Source organism: Saccopteryx bilineata, chromosome X (assembly GCF_036850765.1).
Source record: "Saccopteryx bilineata isolate mSacBil1 chromosome X, mSacBil1_pri_phased_curated, whole genome shotgun sequence".
Classification (NCBI taxonomy): domain Eukaryota; kingdom Metazoa; phylum Chordata; class Mammalia; order Chiroptera; family Emballonuridae; genus Saccopteryx; species Saccopteryx bilineata.
Genome location: NC_089502.1, coordinates 28458791 through 28480522, shown reverse-complemented (window position 1 = coordinate 28480522; position 21732 = coordinate 28458791).

The window sequence follows — 21732 nt, the reverse complement described above, 5'->3', positions numbered from 1 at the left end:
CTCCCATTGATGCACCAACAGCAATCAAGACTCAACTACAAAAAGAGTGCACATACTACCCAAACAGGAGATAAACCTGTAGCATCTGCCTCATGTGACCAAAGAGACTATGCCACTAGGCCCCACAGTACATCTAGTACATTAGGCTAATCTACCAAGACCAGGAAATGTAGTAGCTCTATCTAATACACAGAAAAAAACACAGGGAAGCAGCCAAAATTATAAGGCAAAGAAACATAAAATGAAAGAACAGAACAAAAGTCCAGAAAAAAAAACTAAACAAAATGAAGACAAGCAATGTACTAAATGCAGAATTCAAAACACGGGTTATAAGGATACTCAGTTATGTCAGTAAGAATTTCAACAAAGAGATAGAAAACAGAAAAATGAATACAGAAACCATTAAAAAGAACCCATCAGAAATAAAGAAGACTAATTGAAATGAATTCTAAGAGAGAATCAACAAAAGATTGTATAAAGCAGAGGATCAAATTAGTTATTTGGAAGGTAAGGGAGCAGGAAACACTCTATCAGAGCAGGGAAAAGAAAATAAAAGAACCCAAAATAAAATGAGGATAGTTTAAGAGACCTCTGGAACCACACCAGGGATACCAACATTCATGTCATAGGGGTATGAGAAGAAGAAGAAGAAGAAGAAGAAGAAGAAGAAGAAGAAGAAGAAGAAGAAGAAGAAGAAGAAGAAGGAGAAGGAGAAATAGAAGGAGAAGGAGAAGGAGGGAAAGGGGAAGGGGAAGAGGAAGAAGAAGAGGAAGAAGGTGAGGACGAGGAGGAAGAGGAGAAAGAGGAGGTGGAGGAGGAGAAGGAGGAGGAGGAAGAGGAGGAGGAGGAGGAGAAGAAGGAGGAGGAGGAGGAGGAGGAGGAGAAGAAGAAGAAGAAGAAGAAGAAGAAGAAGAAGAAGAAGAAGAAGAAACAAAAAAAAGAGAGCAAGGAATTAAAAACCTATTTAAAGAAATAATGATGGAAAAATTTTGCAACCTGGCAAAAGAAATAGATGTACAAATCCAGAAAGGGTTGAGAGTCCCAAACAAGTTGAACCAAAAGTGGCCCAGACCAAGACACATCATAATTAAAATGCCAAAGGTTAAAGACAAAGAATCTTAAAAGCAGCAAGAAAAAAAGCAGGTAGCTACCTATAAGGGATCTCCCTTGTTGTTGTAAGTCGGGGGCGCAGAGAGAGAGATCAGCAGACGAAATCATCAAGGACTAGCAAAGGACCACCATTTGCTCAGGCAAATGACCCCGAGTTTGCGCTGTGTCCTATTTTTATTCACAAGACTTCAAAAAGCTTGCTTACTGAGAAATTGGCATAACATCAAGCGTAACTTTTACTTAAAGATACACGGAGTACACCTGCATGATAGCTTAATAACAACACAATATCAAAAGGCATTTACTTTTGATTACTCTTACTTCTCTGGTTTCTACAACATTCCTCTTTTTATCTCAAGGGATAACCTTGGAATGTACAGAAATCTTATGGAATGTTTTACTGAGAAAAAGCCCAGCAACTGCCTTCAGTCACATAGACCTGTTTCAGTGACTCGCCTTCAAGTCACAAAACAATTCTCTTGGCAAAACATTCTTTTCTTGTTGGCTGTGTTCCCATCCAAGGCCATGCAATGGGTTATTCTACTACATCCCTTAAGACTGTCAGCTGATTTCTCAATAGAATATTTGCAGGCCATAAGGGATTGACATGAAATATTTAAAGTCATGAAAAGCAAGGACCTACAACAAAGATTACTCTACACAGCAAGGCTATCATTTAAAATCAAATGACAGATAAAGAGCTCCTCAGACAAGAAAAATCTAAAGGAATTCATTACCACCAAACCAGTATTATAAGAAACATTAAAGAGTCTTTTATAAGAAGCAGAAATAAAATAAAAATATGAATAATAAAATGGCAATAAATACCTATCTATCAACAATTGCTTAAATGCAAATGGATAAAATGCTCTAAATCAAAAGACATGCAGTGGCTAAATAGATAACAAAACAAGATCTTTAATGTATGTTGTCTGTAAGAGACTCACTTCAGATGTAAATACAGACATATGCTTGACCTGTGGTGGCACAGTGGATAAAGTATCGACCTGGAATGCTGAGTTTGCTGGTTCAAAACCTTAGGCTTGCCTGGTCAAGGCACATATGGGAGTTGATGCCTCTTGCTCCTCCCCTTTTTTCTCTCTCTCCTCTCTCTAAAATAAATAAAAATTTTAAAAAATCTAAGAAAAAGACACATATATACTGAAAGTAAGAGGATGGAAAAAGATTTTTAATGGAAATGGAAATAAATAAATAAAACCCTGGTGTAGCAATACTTATACCAGACAAAATAGACTTTAAAACAAAGACTATAATGAAAGACAAAAGAAGGACCCAGCAATTCCTTTTTTGGGTATTTATCAAAAAAAACCCCAAAACATTAATTAGAAAAGCCATATGGACCAGTATGTTTATTTCAGCTTATTTACAATAGCCTAGATATGGGAACAACCTACGTGTCCAGCAATAGATGAATGAACAAAGGTGTGGTACATATATACAATGGACTATTAGTCATAAAAAGCATGGGATCTTGCTATTTTCAACAACATGGATAGACCTAGAGAGTATTATGCTAGAGGAAGTAAGTTAGACTGAAAAGGACAAATACCATATAATCCACTTATTTGTGGAATCTGGAAAACAAAATAAATAAATAAACAAAATGGAAACCAACTCATGGATACTGAGAACGTTTTGACTGTTGCCAGATTGGAGGGGAGGAGTGGGAAGGGGATGGGTAAGAAAGGGAAAGGGTTAAGACATACAAGGATAGTTACAAAATAGTCATGGGATCTAAAGTACTTCACAGGGAATATAGTCAATAATATAAGAACCAGGTATGGTGTCAGATGGGTACTAAATTTATTGGGATAATAATTTCATAAATTATATAACTGTCTAATCACTTTGTTGCACACCTGAAATTAATACAATATTGTATGTCAACTGTAATTGAAAAAAAAATAACTTAAAAACAGAAGTGGCTTTTGAACCAGTAAGTGAAAAGCAAAGCTCTTTGTTTCCCTGCAGGTGTATTGCAGGCTCCTGCAAGGAAAAAGCTTTACCCACATGATCTCTGGAGTTTGACAGGGAGGGTTTATTGCTAAATTACCTACTTTAGCCTATTCAAAGCACAGAGGGACAATGTGACCCACTTGAGAGTGAGATCCCTGGGAAGAACACAAACTACCCTCAATGGCTTTCAGGGAGCTGTTTGAAAAGCACAGATATCTGCGTCATTTTATGGGCTAGTAAAAAGATGAGGCTGGGTGGGTGGTAGGGTGGGGATAATTTCTCCATCTCTATTCTGCTTTCAGAGAAGCCCTCAGTATAGTGATTCTGAGACACTATTAAGTTACCAGTGGTGGACATAAGTGGTTGCTTCTAAATGACTTCCCCCTTTTTTCCCTCATTTCAAATAATGTGGAGGATTAGTTGACAAACCATAGTGCAGATAAGGCTTAAGAAGAGAGGCTTGGTGAGACTGAATCAGACTGTTGACCAGACTGGGTTTAAAGATATGTCAGTATTGTCAGACAAGGACACTCTAACATGTGGCTAACCACCTGCAATTAGGACTGAAAGAGGCTTAGCTCGCATTTGGGTAGAGCTTTATAAAGTGATTTTTCACACACAGTTGTCAAATCAGGTCCAGGGTCTGGGATCAACCCTAATTCATCCCCTACAGAGGCATTTTATACTGGCTGCCTTTTTCTTTTGAGCACAACTCTGGCCTTTAAGGTGAATCCTCCTATGCTGTCAAGAGTGAAGCCTTGGCCAAATTTGGGATAATCTGAGGGACAAAATAATTAGGTACACTAATGAATTATAAACCACTGAATAAACTTAGAATCCATGAGTCCATACTGACAATAAATAGATAAATAAATAGGGAAGAAAGGAGATTTCTTGCTTACAGTAGAATGCTGAGGACATGTTAATATGTGAAGGAGTGCTCAAGTTGAAAAATCTTTTGCAGCCATCATAGTAAACATTAGATCCAGCAATGATTATCAAAGGATGCTAAATTTAAGGGGATTATTTTTTAAAACATTGATTTGTTGTCCCACTTATTTATACATGCATTGGTTGATTTTTCTATTTGCCCTGAGCAGGGATCAAACCTACAGTCTTGGTGTATAGGGACGACATTCTAACTAACTGCACTAGTCATGCACTATCCATGAGCCTGCCACTGATAAATTTTTTAAAACATTTTTAAAGGTGTTATTTATTCATTTTAGAGAGGAAAGAGAGAAAGATAGAAAGAGAAAGAGAGAGAGAAGTGGGGAACAGGAAGCATTAACTCCCATATGTGCCTTGACCAGGCAAGCCCAGGGTTTTTAACTGGTGACTGCAGCATTCCAGGTCAATGCTCCATCCACTGTGCCACCATAAGCCATGCCAGGGGAATTTTTTAAAATGAGAAACAAGATATTTGCATTCTTAAAGCATCTCCTCACAAAATTGGTTATTACTTACAAGGGAGAAAAGTTAAGTAATTATATAGTGAAGAAATTGGACAACCTCTTGGCTGGATAATAAAAACTAACATTACCAGTGAAAGACAGGTAGATATGTGTTTTCAGATGTGAAACCGTGAGGACACAACATCACCTCTGCAGTATTCCAGCTGGGAATGAACAACCTGAAACTAATCATAAGGAAACATCAGGCAAAACCCCAATGAGTAATGTTCTACAGTGTGTCCGTAAAGTCATGGCGTGCTTTTGACCGGTCACAGGAAAGCAACAAAAGACGATAGAAATGTGAAATCTGCACCAAATAAAAGGAAAACCCTCTCAGTTTCTATAGGATGATGTGGCAGCATGTGCGCATGTGCGCATGTGCAGATGATGACATAATGCTGTGTATACAGCTGAGCAGCCTACAGCCATGCCAGTCGAGATGTGGACGGTACAGAGGAAAGTTCAGTGTGTTCTGTGGCTCTCGCTAAATTCGAATCCATGACCAAAGTGCAACGTCAATATCAGCACTTTTATAATGAAGCGCCATGACATTAATCACTTAAAACAGAGAATCATAGACGTTATTCACTCTGTTACACCAGATGTCCTTACCCGTGTGTGGCAAGAACTTCACCATTGTTTGGATGTGTGTAGGGCAACAAATGGAGCCCACATCGAACTGCACTGAATAGGTATGAAACTGGGAGAGTTTTCCTTTTATTTGGTGCAGATTTCACATTTCTATCGTCTTTTTTTTTTTCCCTCTCTCTTTTTTTTTTCCTATCGTCTTTTGTTGCTTTCCTGTGACGGATCAAAAGTGCACCATGACTTTATGGACACACTGTATTAAAAAAAATAGAAGCCATAAGAAAGGGGGGTGAAATGAAGGAAATCTTACCTTTTACAACAGCATGGGTAGACCTGGAGATTATGCTAAATCAAATAATCCAGTCATAGAACAACAACTATCATATGATTTTACTTATATGTGGAATCTATATAAAATAAACTAACAAGCAAAACAGAAACAGATTCATAGATACAGAGAACAGACTGACAGCTGTCAAAGGGGAATGGAGTTTGGGGGCTAGGTGAAAAAGGTGAAGGGATTAAGCAAACAAAAAATGTATAGACACAGACAACATTTTGGGGATTGCAAGAGGGAAAAGAAGGTGGGGGAGGGGGAAGAAAGTAGAGGGGGGATAGATGGTGATGGAGGGAGACTTGACTTGGGGTAGTGAGCACACAATGCAATATACAGACGGTATATTGTAAAAATGTACACCTGAAGCCTGTGCAGTTTTATTAACCAATGTCACCCCAAAGAATTAAAAAAATTAACAAAGAAGACCTAAAAATAAATAAGAAGCAAAAAAAATGAAGGCACTATATATTTTTAAAATGTTAATGTCATTAAAGACAAAAAAATACTGAATCAACAAACAAATTTGAATACAGATGGTAGATTATATAAAATATTGTGTAAATGTTAAATTTACTGAAGTTATTATGGTCATGTAAGAGAATATCTTTATTTTTAGGAAATACACACTGAAATATTTAGAGCAGTGGTTCTCAACCTTTCTAATGCTGTGACCCCGCAATACAGTTCCTCATGTTGCGGTGACCCCAAACCAAAAAAATAATTTTGATGGCTACTTCATAACTGTAATTTTGCTACAGTTATGATTTGGAATGTAAAAACCTGATATGCATTATGTATTTTCCGATGGCATTAGGTGACCCCGCTGGGGTCACGACCCACAGGTTGACAACCGCTGATTTAGAGAGAAAGGGCTATGATGTATTTAACATGTTTTCAAATGGTTTGGAAATAAAGAAACACAGAGAGAGAATGATTGATTAATATTAGATGAATCTGGGTAAAGTATAAAGGATATATGGGTATTTTTCCCGACTTTCCTGTAAGTTTGAAATTATTTCTAAATAACTTTTTGAAGAGTGAAGCCTGGAAAGCAGGTGCTGATCCTTGCAGAAAGATCCATGAGCTTGCCACTGAGGCCCATACTTCCTGGAAGTTCTGCTTTCTTGGGGCAGTATAGAGGCTGGGCAGGAGAAGATTAGTTCCTCAGAAATTGGTTTCTCTTTCTCTCCCTCCCTACCTTCCCTAACACAGAGAAAGGTGCTTGTCTTGAACCTTGACTATTTCTTCATCTTCTCTTTTGCTGTCTTCCTTTTCTACTATTCTTAGCAATAGTGGTTCAGGAAGCAGGCTCTAAAATTAGATTGGGTTTGAATGGTGGCTCTGTCACTGTATGATTCAGAACCTGTTTTTTGGCCTCTCTGAGTTTTAGCTTCCTCATTTATAAAATGGGATCTATAGGACTGCTGTTAGTGCTCAATATATGTAGCTATTATTTTTTTCTTTTTCTTACAAAAGACCTCCTTACCTTCATCCCCTGTAGTGAGTTGGAGGAAGAAAGAAGAAAGTGAGAAGAAAAGGAATTTTTAGGGCATGATACTATAATAGTGGATACATGTCATATATTTACCAAAACCCAGAGAATGAATCCTAATGTGTACACTAAGAGTGAATCCTAATGTAAATTGTGGACTTTGGGTGATAATAGTTTGTCAATGTAGGTTCATTGGTTATAACAAATGTGCCACTCTGGTGGGGAGTTAATAGAGTTAATAGAGAGGGAGGCTATGCATGAGCAGGGTAGGGCATATATGGAAAATGGTTACCTTTTGCTCAATATTGCTGTCAATCTAAAACTGCTCTACAGCAATCTATTAAGAACAAAAACAAAAACAAAAAAAGGAAAACCCATGTAGCCTTATTGTTATCCAAAATCAGTGAAGAACCTAAAGGGACTGGGTGAGAAAGGTGAACGGATCAAGCAAACACACACACACACACACACACACACACACATACCCCACAACACACATAGACACAGAGAAAAATACAGTGATTACTGGAGGAAGAGGGGGGTGGCAGAGGGTAGAAAATGGTACAGGGGAGAAAAATGGTGATAAAATTGATTTGGGATGATGAACACACTGCACAGGATACAGATGATGTGTTATAGAGTTGTATACCTGAAACCTATATAATTTTATTAACCAATGTCACACAAATTTAATTTAAACACCAAAACAAACAAAGAAGCACCTAAAGATAGGAATTTCATGCTCATAGGTCAGTAGAGGAGAAACCTGGAAATAGAAGTCTCATGGCAGCTCCTCACTTGCCCATGGATAGAGCTGACTCTACTGCTTGAAGCAGTGTGCCTAGTGGTGGGGAAATCCAGGATTCAGAGGCTGAAAGGTCTGAGTCAGAAGTCAAAGCCAGACTGCCACTTCCTAGTGGCCTGATCACAGGTAAGCAATTGGCAAGCAGTTGATCTTTCTGATCTACAATTTCTTTATCTGTAAAATAGAAGTGATGACAGTATTTGCAACTGTTATGAAGTTTATATAAGATGCTGTATATGGAATCCTTAGCTTAGGGCCTTGCAAGTGGTAAGTGCTCAGTGAATATCAGAAATGAGTAATATGTGCCCCCACTATATGAAGTATATACCACCCAGTAGGTAAGTAGTAGAGCCAACACTGGAACCCTGGTCTGTCTGACTTCAAAGCTCAAGCTTTAAACCATGACCTCATCATTTCTCAACTCTCAGTCTCTCAAATACTACCTTCATGATTTTGGCCATGTCTTGTACTATCTATATTATTGTTTATTATATATATTTTGACAGAGACAGAAAGAGAGTCAGAGACAGGGACAGCTAGAAACAGACAGACTGGAAGAGAGAGAGATGAGAAGTATCAATTCTTTGTTGTGGCTCCTTAGTTGTTCATTGATTGCTTTCTCATATGTGCTTTGATGGGAGAGACTACAGCAGACCTAGTGACCCCTTGCTTGAGCCAGTGACCTTGGGCTCAACCTGGTGAGCTTTGCTCAAACCAGATGAGCCCGCACTCAAACTGGTGACCTCGGGGTCTCGAACCTGGGTCTTCCACGTCCCAGTCCGACACTCTATCCACTGTGCCACTGCCTGGTCAGGCTGTTTAGTATTTTTGAATCAACTGACTTTGTATTTTTAAACTACTTTTCATTAAAGGAAACTTTATATCACTATCATAAATTGAAATTCAGTATCAAGTGCCATAAATAGAACTGTAATAACAACTCTGTAACTGTTAATTATAAATGTTCATTTAGGTATGACTAACAAACATTGTGCATCTCGTTGGTAGTTTGCCTAACACACTTTGGATAACAACACAACATTGTTCTAAGCAATACCTCCGCCCTGAGGATAATATACCTGTAAGGCCATCTAATGAAGTTCCCGCCACTGTTCAATCGTGAAAGAGCCTAGACAACCTTTTTTTAAAAAAAATTTTAAAATTAATTTTAATGGGGTGACATTGGTAAATCAGGGTACATATGTTCAGAGAAAATATCTCTATGTTATTTGGATATTTGATTATGCTGCATTCCCATCACCCAAAGTCAAATTGTCTTCCGTCACCTTCTAACTGGTTTTCTTTGTGCCTCTCCCCTCCCCAACCCCCTCCCTTTCCTCCCCCCACCCTGTAACCCCCACATTCTTGTCCATGTCTCTGAGTCTCAATTTTATGTCCCACCTCTGTATGGAATCATGCAGTTCTTAGTTTTTTCTGATTTACTTATTTCGCTCAGTATAATGTTATCAAGGTCCATCCATGTTGTTGTAAATGATCCAATGTCATCATTTCTTATGGCTGAGTAGTATTCCATAGTGTATATGTACCAAAGCTTTTTAATCCACTCGTCCACTGACAGATATTTGGGCTGTTTCCAGATCTTTGCTATTGTGAACAATGCTGCCATAAACATGGGGGTGCATTTCTTCTTTTCAAACAGTGCTATGGTGTTCTTGGGGTATATTCCTAAAAGTGGTATAGCTGGGTCAAAAGGCAGTTCGATTTTTAATTTCTTGAGAAATCTCCATACTGTTTTCCACAATGGCTGCTCTAGTCTGCATTCCCACCAGCAGTGCAGGAGGGTTCCCTTTTCTCCACATCCTCGCCCGCACTTATTCTGTGTTATTTTGTTGATGAGCGCCATTCTGACTGGTGTGAGATGATATCTCATTGTGGTTTTAATTTGCATTTCTCTAATGATTAGTGATGTTGAGCATTTTTTCATATGCCTATTGGCCATCTGTATGTCCTCTTTGGAGAAGTGTCTATTCATTTCTTTTGCCCATTTTTTGATTGGATTGTTTATCTTCCTGGTGTTGAGTTTTGCAAGTTTTTTATAAATTTTGGTTATTAACCCTGTATCAGACATATTGTTAAATATATTCTCCCATTGTGTAGTTTGTCTTTTTATTCTGTTCTTATTGTCTTTAGCTGTGCAGAAGCTTTTAGTTTGATATAGTCCAATTTGTTTATCCTGTCCTTTATTTCACTTGCCCGTGGAGATAATTCGGCAAATATATTGCTGCAAGAGATGTCGGAGAGCTTACTGCCTATGTTTTCTTCTAAAATGCTTATGGTTTCATGGCTTACATTTAAGTCATTTATCCATTTTGAGTTTATTTTTGTGATTGGTGTAGGTTGGTGGTCTAGTTTCATTTTTTTGCAGGTAGCTGTCCAATTTTCCCAACACCATTTATTAAAGAGGCTCTTTACTCCATTGTATGCTCTTACCTCCTTTGTCAAATATCAGTTGTCCATAGAGCTGTGACTTTATTTCTGGGTTCTCTGTTCTGTTCCATTGATCTATATGCCTGTTCTTATGCCAGTACCAGGCTGTTTTTAGTACAATGGCCTTGTAGTATAACTTGATATCCAGAAGTGTAATACCTCCCACTTTATTCTTCCTTTTCAAGATTGCTGAGGCTATTTGTGTTCTCTTTTGGTTACATATAAATTTTTGGAAAATGTGTTTGATATCTTTGAAATAAGTCATTGGTATTTTAATAGGAATTGCATTGAATTTATAAGTTGCTTTGGGTAATATAGACATTTTAATAATGTTTATTTTTCCTAACCATGAGCACGGTATATGCTTCCACTTGTCTGTATCTTCCCTGATTTCTTTTATCAATGTTTTATAATTTTCTGAGTACAGGTCTTTAATCTCCCTGGTTAAATTTATTCCTAGGGCCTGACCAGGTGGTGGTGCAGTGGACTGGGATGCTGAGGACACAGGTTCAAGACCTCGAGGTCGCCAGCTTGAGCATGGGCTCATCTGGTTTGAGCAAAAGCTCACCAGCTTGGACCCAAGGTCGCCAGCTCGAGCAAGAGGTTACTCCATCTGCTGAAGGCCCATGGTCAAGGCACGTATGAGAAAGCAATCAATGAACAACTAAGGTGTCACAATGCGCAACGAAAAACTATTGATTGATGCTTCTCATCTCTCTGTTCCTGACTGTCTGTCCCTGTCTATCCCTCTCTCTGACTCTCTTTGTCTCTGTAAAAAAAAAATTATTCCTAGGTACTTTATTTTTTTGGTTGCAATAGAAAAGGGGATTGCTTCCTTAATTTCTTTCTTTTTTTTAATAAATTTTTATTAATGTTAATGGGATGACATTAATAATTCAGGGTACATATATTCAAAGAAAACATGTCTAGGTTATCTTGTCATTAAATTATGTTGCATACCCCTCACCCAGAGTCAGATTGTCCTCCGTCACCCTCTGTCTAGTTTTCTCTGTGCCCCTCCCCCTCCCCCTAACTCCCTTCCTCCCTCCCTCCTGCATCCTCCCTCCCCCCACCACTGGTAACCACCACTCTCTTGTCCATGTCTCTTAGTCTCGTTTTTATATTCCACCAATGTATGGAATCATGTAGTTCTTGTTTTTTTCTGATTTACTTATTTCACTCCGTATAATGTTATCAAGATCCCACCATTTTGCTGTAAATGATCTGATGTCATCATTTCTTATGGCTGAGTAGTATTCCATAGTGTATATGTGCCACATCTTCTTTATCCAGTCTTCTATTGAAGGGTTTTTTGGTTGTTTCCATGTCTTGGCCACTGTGAACAGTGCTGCAATGAACATGGGGCTACATGTGTCTTTACGTATCAATGATTCTGAGGTTTTGGGGTATATACCCAGTAGAGGGATTGCTGGGTCATAAGGTAGTTCTATTTGCAGTTTTTTGAGGAACCACCATACTTTCCTCCATAATGGTTGTACTACTTTACATTCCCACCAACAGTGTATGAGGGTTCCTTTTTCTCCACAGCCTCTCCAACATTTGCTATTACCCATCTTGTTGATAATAGCTAATCTAACAGGGGTGAGGTGGTATCTCATTGTAGTTTTGATTTGCATTTCTCTAATAACTAATGAAGCTGAGCATCTTTTCATATATCTGTTGGCCATTTGTATTTCTTCCTGGGAGAAGTGTCTGTTAATTTCTCTTTCTGACAGTTCATTGTTAGTGTATAAAAATGCCTCTGATTTCTGAGTATTAATTTTATATTCTGCAACCTTGCTGAATTCATTTATCAGGTCTAGTAGTTTTTTTACTGAGACTGAAAACCTTTTGATTGTATCCTCCTGCCTCAGCTTGAACTTCTCTTTTGAAGAGTTAGAAAGTCTTTTGCTTCTGAATAGAAACTTCCAGCACACATTCTTCTTTGCCCTCTGATCTTGACATAAGTATATAGCCTTTAAAGATCTTTTACTATAAGTGGAAACCAGATATAAGGCCTCCTGAGTGTCCTTACCTTTGCACTCTCCTTCTTTTAACTTAGCCCTTTTAGGGAGGACAAAGGAGTGCATATGTGACGCTAGAGTGTTCAAGAGTATACATGGGATTGAACTTTGATGTTTGATCTACACTCTGAGGGAAGCCCAACCCAGGCAGAGTGAGCTGGATTTAGTGAGAAATCCCTCTTCTTGGGAGGAAAGGGGAAATTCTGAATGCAGATGTGTGTATGTCTTCTGACTTTCAAATAATTTCTGAGTATTTTGAGAAAAGGGAAGTAGAAGAAAAGAGGGGAGTCTGTATAAAACCCTAACAAAGTCATAGTAGGACATCATTGTATAAGCAAGCAAGCCTGCTTGGTTGTTCCTCTGACAAAGGAAAGAACATTCTCCTTCATGTACAGCAATACATGGTCTGGCTTGGGTATCTCAAGGGCCCCAGTGGCTTTCTTTCTCCATGAAAATGAAGAAAGAAAGTGGCTTCCTGGCGATCTTTGTAAGAGCTGAGGGAAGAGAGAGAGATGCAAGAGCAGAGAAGAGGCTCCTTGCAGCTCCTGTGACCGTAAAGTTCAGCATAAGTCTCAGGCTTGTTTCTTAGCAGTAGATAACAGTGTCTGGCAGACACAGCATTACTTAGCACAAGTCTCAGGGAATAACAGGAGGGCAGCAGCAGTAGCCCCAAGCAGGAATTAGATATCACCTATGCATTAATATTTTTCACATTAACATTATGCATGGGTCTTTTGTTAAAGGCTAAGTTCTGCATGAGAGATAAAGGCAAGAGCTGGTAAAATTTGCAGATGGCTGGCAGTGTGACCTTTTATCCACCTATAGGCTGGCAAAGCCTAAGGAATTAGCTCAGATAACACACAGCTCAGAGTAAAACTCCACCCAGACAAATTGAGTTAGTTCCAGACGTCACAGAACAAGGGGTGCATGCCTTTATAATAAAGGTCTCTTACAAAATTCTCAGAAATGCATACAAAATATAGTACATGGAAGGAAATCTTGCAATAAAGACATCAGGTGTCCTGCCCATCATTATTGTGAATTGACCACTTGATCCCTAACCGTTATTTGAATATACATGCACTGCAGCAGCAAATGTGTCCAAGTGATTTGAGGCCATATATTTGTTAGCTAGGGAGACAGAGCTATTAGTGTGATGTCTGGATAAGTTACTGAAGGAGAGGGACACATTCATGGCACAAAATGGGTTCTTGAAATAATTTCTTGTACAATGGCTCAGAAATAAAAATAGGACTCCAGTTCCTTGAATAGTGGCAGTTACTATTTGTTAATGTTTGCTTCATCTAGACTGGAGTGGAGTGTGTCCATGAGCTTTGTGTTGGCCCCAGTGCTGGGGGAGGGGTGGAGAGGAAGAAAAAGGCTGGGAACATTGCTTTCAGGACCAGCACTGCTGTGGGGAGGGCTAGGGTGGAAGCAGCTACATTTGTTCAGATGGTAAACTGAAAGGGGAAGCAGAGGCTTGCTGCGTTCTGCACATCCCACACTGACAGCACTCAACAGGACAGTTCTGTCCTGTGGAACCTGCAGTAAGTGGGCCCTGAGAAGCAATTGGAGGAAGTAGAGAAAGGGAGGGAGCTCCTGGGTCCAGAACCATTCACCAAGGCTGGGTTTTCCATGGTTGTTTTCATGTCTAAGGGGTACACGCAGGTCATGGACTGCTGTGATTCTAAGTTCTTTTTGTTTGTAATATTTCAAATTCCTGATTCCTGGGTATCAATCAGCAGAACAATCTGGTGGCAAGGAACAGCTTACCTCATATCTGCTTAAGAAACAAGCCTGAGCCTTATGCTGAACTCTACGGTCACAGGAGCTGCAAGGAGCCTCTTCTCTGCTCTTGCATCTCTCTCTCTCTTCCCTCAGCTCTTACAAAGATTGCCAGGAAGCCACTTTCTTTCTTCATTTTCATGGAGAAAGAAAGAAGAATAAGGAAAAGCCCATGTTTAATGAAAACTTTTCATGAGGCAGGCATTTACAATCATCCTGAGAAATAAGTATTTCTGTTTGCTCCATTTTACAAATGAGGCCACTGAGGATCATTTACCCCTGGTTATTTCTGTCATAAAACTGATCACAAGCTCTTATAATCCTGTCTGGTTGTACCATTGTCTGTATGCCCCCTTAGAGTATATACTCTTTGAGAGACAACCTTTGTCAGTTTTGTTCACTGTTCTATGTCCAGTGCCTAAGAGTGTTTGTGACACATCACACCTTCTTAATATGTTGTATTTTCCATTAGGCCCAAGGTTTGATTGTACCACACTTACAAGCTCATAACTTAGCCTGTTTCTGTTTCATGGGTGATGGAAGAAAACATAAGACTCCTGGATCAGAGACAACAGAGTATACAGCATAGCAAGCAGCATGAACATCAGCATGTCTTCATCAGTTCCCCTTAGCATGGGGGTAACACAGAGGCACCCAGATGCATGCTTTATGCATAGTCAGTTTGCATCGCAGCTGAGGGACACTGAGCTTGCGGAACCCAGCATTATGTAGCCAAAAGTAAACATGCCTACTCTGTCCCTCAAAATTACTTATCAGAAGTAAACATGTCTACTTATCCCTCAAGATTGTTTGCTGCAAACATGACCATGAAACTGTACCTGATAAAGAGTGGCCAGGGCCTTGCATTCTTGGCATAGTCAGCAAGGAATATAGCAGCACAAGAGACCATGGAGAAGTGTCTCCCAATATCCTCCCCTTTCTGTACTTCTTTTTTTCCCTTATTTTATTTTTTAAAAAATTAATTGAATTTATTAGGGTGACACTGGTTAACATAATTATACTGGTTTCAGTGCACAATTCTACAACACATCTCTGTACTCTGTATTGTGGGTTCATCCTCCAAGTCAAGTCTCCATCCATCACCATTTATTCCCCCATACCATCCTCCATCTCCTCTGAATCCCATGTAGGCAGTTGGCAGAGCTACAGTATATTGTCTTAGATTCTTTTAATGCATACTCCTTGTCTCTACATCTGATCTGGACTGGGAACCTATTGGAGATAGGTTCCTCATGTAAATACTCTTTGTGGTCCTTACAGCCCTATAAGCGTATTGCACACAGCAGGTCCTTAGTAAACAACGAAGACGGTGACAATATCAGCAGCAGCAGCAAGCTTTAGAGTCACAGACAAGGTTTGCTTTTCAGCTCTGCTTCTAACTCATTTTGTGACTTTGGCAATTTGCTCCACTCATCTAAACCTGTTTTTTCCATCTGTGAAATGTGCACAATACAAGGTCCACATTTCAGAGTTCTTGTCATTTAAACAAATATATCCAAATGTGGTGAATGGAAAAGTGCCTGACATGTAATAAGTATTCAATAAATGTTAACTGTTTATTGTCACTATTATTATTAATGAGCCCCTATTGCCAGATGCTTTAATATTCAGATTTTAAAATATAATTCTTATCATATTCCAGCATAAAAGATGTTATCCCTTTTTACATACACAAGGAAATGGTCTCAGAAAGATTCAAGCAACTTTTACACAAAATAAGAAAGTAAAGTTTTGAGTCCTCTGTTCTATCTGCTAGTGAATTGCATGTTTTCATCTTTTCTGAGGGAGTGGGATGGTGAGCTTCCCACTTATGCCATTTCTTTTGGTGAAATGTTAGACCCTCCGCTACCAAGCCACCAAGGATTTTCCAAGTTTCCCCAGAAACCTGGCCTGGAGGAATGGGGGAGGGGAGAAGCTAAAGGGACGAGGGGGAGCCTAGAATGAGGGTTCAGGGCTGGCTTTCTGGGGAGGTAAGGGGGAGCACAGTGTGTTGAGGGAAGGCAAGAGCAGAATTAAATCCAAATGCAGGTTATTTCACTGAAGCCAGGAAAATAACTGCTTTCTGGCACCAGAAGGGAAATCCCACCCACCAGAGACAGTAGGCTGTAGCTCTGTGCAGCTGGGAAGGATCCTGCACTTACTATAGGCAGTGGGTTGTCTGAGATCCAATGCTTGTTTTGTTTATTTTTTTTTCTTTTGGTACTTGTGTGGGGATGGCTAAAGGAAGAGGTGCAGACCAACAAACCATCAGAGACGAAATAACCCAATTCAAGGTCAAACAGATGCTCTCTTCTTGAAGGTGTTCAAGGTGATTTAATCTGCAACAGGACCGCTTGCCTCCCCCTCCCTGTGTTGGGGGAGAGCTCATCCCTATGAGCCAGTTGGGCTAGATACTTCACTGAAAGACATATGTACACTTAGTCCCAGATCTGAGCTCACTGTAAAGGGCCTTTGAACTCATCAAGCAACCCAGGAAGTGGAAGAGTATCAAAGAGCACAAGAGAATCATGGTTTAGGCCCCCCTCTCTCTCTTCTCTCTCTAACTGTAAAAAGAGAAAGAGGAGAGAAAGTGGGGTGAGGAGAACGGAAAACATCAACTCATAGTAGTTGCTTCTCATGTGTGTGCCTTGACCGGGCAAGCCTGGCTCTTGAACCAGTGACCTCAGCATTCCAGGTTGGTGCTTTATCCAGTGACCTCAACATTCCAGGTTGGTGCTTTATCCACTGCGCCACCACAGGTCAGACACGGTTTAGGCCTCTTTTAGAGTCTAGTCTAGATTTGCTGGGTAGAGGGAGGAGGCAGCTTCCTTGCCCAAGGACATGACACAAGAGGAGAGCTGCAGAAGAACCCCAGAAAGGGAGGAGTGGGGATTAGAACATGCAGATTATTAGGCCCCCTCTCAGACCCTCCAAATCAGAATTTCCAAGGCTAGATCCCAGCAGTTTGCAATTTCTTTTTTTAAAATTTTTATTAAAGTATAGCCAGCTTACAATATTAGTTTCAGGTGCACAACACAATGATCTGACATTTATATACCTTATGATGTGTTTACCGTACTAAGTCTCGTAACCATCTGTCACCACACAGAGTTATTACAATATTACTGACCATATTCCCCTTCACCTGTTTTTGCCACATCCCTCCATGCCCTTCCCCTATCATTTCAGACAAGCTCCTCAAGTGATTTTCAAGTATAAAGAAGGTTTGCAAACAATTTGGTTAACCCCTTTGCTACCCACCATGCACTTTTCCCCTACTTTCCCTTTTATAGGAAGTGCAAGCTTATTTTTCTCAATATCAAGAATCCCCCTTTCCTCTCAACAGCAGACATTTGGCACTTTTTAATTTATTTTTTATTTTATTAATTTTAATGGGGTGATATTGATAAATCAGGGTACATATGTTCAGAGAAAACCTCTCCAGATTATTTTGACATTTTATTACGCTGCATTCCCATCACCCAAAGTCAAATCGTCTTCCATCACATTCTAACTGGTTTTCTTTGTGCCCTTCCCCTCCCCAACCCCTCTTTCTCCTCCCCCCCCCACTGATTACCACCACACTCTTGTCCATGTCTCTGAGTCTCATTTTTATGTCCCATCTATGTATGGAATCATGCAGTTCTTAGTTTTTTTTTTATTTACTTATTTCACTCAGTATAATGTTATCAAGGTCCATCCATGTTGTAAATGATCTGATGTCACCATTTTTTATGGCTGAGTAGTATTCCATAGTATATATGAACTAAAGCTTTTTAATCATCTCTTCCACTGACGGAACTTGGGCTGTTTCCAGATCTTCGCTACCGTGAACAATGCTTCCAAGTGCATTTGGCACTTTTTAAAAATAGTGTTCAAAACCTGGGCAGAGCAAAGTCTCCTTATAGTGACTGCAGATGTTTACCACAAAGGGCACATCATTCTGAGAAGGGCTACCTGGGCAATGCCCCCTTTCAGATTGCCTTCTCTCTCTTTCCTACCTCCCACCCCCTAAATGAAAACTTACGCATTCGGTATTTCATCTCTGTATGGCCTTCCTCTCTGTCAGTGCTATGGCACCATGAAGTAATTATGTAACTGCATAATGATGTAGCCTAGTTATCAAGAAGATTTCCCCTCCTCCAGTGGGCTGACAAAGTAGTTTTTTAACTTCTAAAACTGGAACCTGTCTCTCAAACTAAGTTGTCCCCATGGAGGCACAGGTCCTCATAGTCACAGTCTCTGCCTTACCTCTTACCTGTAACTCAGTAAAGCACCACAACTCTACCATCAACATACTTCACTGACTGCTCCTTTTCTCCCCTTGATAATCATTTGGACCTGATTCCATATTTTTTTAATTTAATGAATATTAATTGAGCCAAGTGGTATAGGTGATATCCTCAACAGAGGGTTTGTTCCAGAGATTGCTGTCATATAGTATATGGAGAGTTATTTGACTTTTTGAACCAGGAATTAACACAGGCTACACATTAGGATCACCTGGTTAGCTTATAACAGAGATTCCTGAGCTCCACTCCCAGAAGTTCTGATTATATTGGTATCAGTAGGTTTTAAAAGCATCCTACCCCAATGATTTTAATGTATAGTGAGGGTTGGGAACAACTCCTTTAAACAATGTGAATTTTCTCATTCCACAAATATTGAGTGCCTATGATGTGCCAGGCACTGTTATTGGCCCTGGGAATATAGCAGTGAACACAATAGACAAAAATTCCTACCCTCATGGAGTTTATGCTTTAATGGGGACAACAGATAATTAAAATAATTAAATACATTTTATGTTAAATGGTGAGTACAATGGAGAAAAATAAAGGAATAGGAATGCCTTTAGCTATTAGGGTGTGCTACTCTTTTGCAGAGGGCACTACTAGTACCCCTCCTGGCTCAATAAATATTCACTAAATAAAAAATCTGAAATGATAAGGGTGGTATATGATGTACTCTGAATTGAAATTTTTGTCTTAGTTCACTTGGGCTGTTATAACAAAAATACTATAGATCAGGTAGATTAAATAACAAAAATTTATTTCTCACAGTTCTGAAGGTTTAGAAGTCCAAGATTAAAGCATTGGAAGACTTTGTGTCTAGTGAGAACCCACTTTCTAGTTCACAGGCAGCCTTCCTGCTGTTTCCTCACATGGCAGCAGGGTAGATGGAGCTTTCTAGGGTCTCTTTCATTATGACACTGATTTCGTTAATGATGGATACACCACCATGGCCTAATCGCTTCCCAAAAACACCACCTCCTAATACCATCACATTGGGGGTTAGGATTTCAACATATGAATTGGGAGGAGGGGTACAAATATTTGGTCTGTAACAGTGGACAAGAAAAATGGCACAGAGAAAAGGACAATTAAGAGAGACCTGAGAGAAGTTGCTGTCATAAGCTATGCTTATAGCTGGAGGAAGAATATTCTTAGCAGAGGGAATATCTATTGTCAAGAGCTCAAATCAGGAGTGTACATGGTGTGTTCTAGGAAAAAAACAAGGAGTGTGGCTGGAGGGAAATGAGGGGGAGAGAGTTAGGGGTGGGTGAGTTGGTTAAAGCCTTGAAAGCCATTGTAAGGACTAGGATTTTTACTCTGAGTGAGATGAAGAAGTACTGGATGACTTTGAGCAGAGAATTACCATGATGTGATTTATAGAGGATCACTCTGGCTGCTGTGGGGAGGATAGGCATAGTGGGGCAAAGATGGGAGGAAGGAGCTATATTAGAGGTTGAGGGAGTATTCGAACTTGTCTAGGTATTCTAGTCCACTTTTATCCTCTCCCCTTGTAGAGATGGCAGCAGGAAATTCATGACCCTGAACTTTATGCCTCAAAGATAAAGAGAAATAAATCAGATATGAAAGTGCCTAAGATTTGCAGATGTGGCTTCTTTGGATCAAGAGCTAAACATATACACTGTGGAAATTTGAATCACTTGCTCTTTTGTCTCGCCACCTCAAATCCCCTTCCTGACGTATTCCTTGAGGATTTTTAGACACATTACCCGCCCCTCTCCGCCCAGTGATGTAGGTCTCTTCTCTTGCTTTACCTTCCACTTTTGACAAAGAGATAAAGCCTTCTGCATTGATGTGAGTGGAGATCTTGTTATAGTGCCCACCTGTGAAATAGTAATGGGTGATAGAGATGCCTAATGTGTAAAATGTTTGTTATCCTGGAAAATATTATCGCCATAAATGTGGACTTAATGGGACTCCTTGGGAATGGGAGTCTGGGCAATATAACAGTCCAGCTAATTGAAAGCTAACCCACTCCTCACTACTGCTTGTTTTTCTCCTTTTCTTTGCATTAGATCTTGTTTCTGAGTATAAAAATATGTTTTTTTACTGTGTGCTTGTAATGTGCCAGGCACTATACTAAGCATTTTACAGACATTGTCTTATTTAATCCCCGTAACCACTGATGATGTAGACATTACCATTATTCCCATTTGAAGTTGAGGGGCCCTGAACAGATAGCTCAGTTGGTTTAGAGCATCATCCCAATGCCAAAAGGTTGTGGGTTCCATCCCCGTTCAGGGTACATACAGGAACAGATCAATGTTTTTGTCCATCTGGTTCTCTCTCCCTTCTTACCTCTCTATAATCAATAAATAAATTTTAAAAAATTGAGGAACTTGCAGCCCAGAGATATTAGTAACTTGCCCGAGGTGGTACAGCTAGTAAATGGTTGAGCCAGTCTGTATCTATGTGATATATATGATTTTTGCTAAATCACTTCACCTTCTTTCATCTAGCCCCAATCCACCTTCCCTCTGACAGCTGTCATTCTATTCCATGTGTCCATGACTCTGTTTCTATTTGTTCATCAGTTTATTTTTTTCATTAGATTCCACATAAAGAGAAGACCATACGGCATTTAAAATTATAAGATGCTGAAGAAAGAAATTGAGGAAGATATCATTAAGTGGAAGTGTCCACAGATAGGAAAAATATCATTAAAATGATCATACTACTCAAACCATTCTACAGATTAAACATGATTCTTATTAAAATACTAATGGCATATCGCACAGATCTAGAGAAAAATATTCCAAAAACAAACAAACAAACAAACAAAAAACATGGATAGCTACAGCAATCTTGAGAAAGAAAAACAAAGTTGGAGAAAATCACATTACCTGATATCAAACTATACTGCAAGCCCATAATAATCAAAACAGCATGATATTGGCACTAGAAAAGCATATCGATCAATGGAACAGAACAGAGAGCACAGAAATAAACTCATGCAATGGTCAGTTAATATTTGATAGAGAAGGCAAGAGCATACAATGGAGTAAAGAGTCTCTTCAATAAATGGTGTTGGGAAAATTGGACAGATACATGGAAAAAATAAATCTAAGCCATTAAATTACACTATACACAAGAATAACCCCCAAATGGATTAAAGATTTAAGTTATAAAACTATAAAAATCCTGGAAGAAAACATAGGCAAGTAAAATTTCACATGTTTCTTGTACCAATATTTTTGCAGATGTATGTCCTCGAGTAAGGGAAACAAAGGAAAAAATAAATGGAACCACATCAAACTAAAAAGCTTATTTTTTAAATTTTAATTTGTTGCGTTTACATAGTTACAAGTGGCCCCCCAAATATATCTCCCTCCCTCCCTTGCCATGTTCTCCTTGATACCCCCTTTGTCCCCTCCCCACACTGCCTTCCCCCCTTCCCTCCAT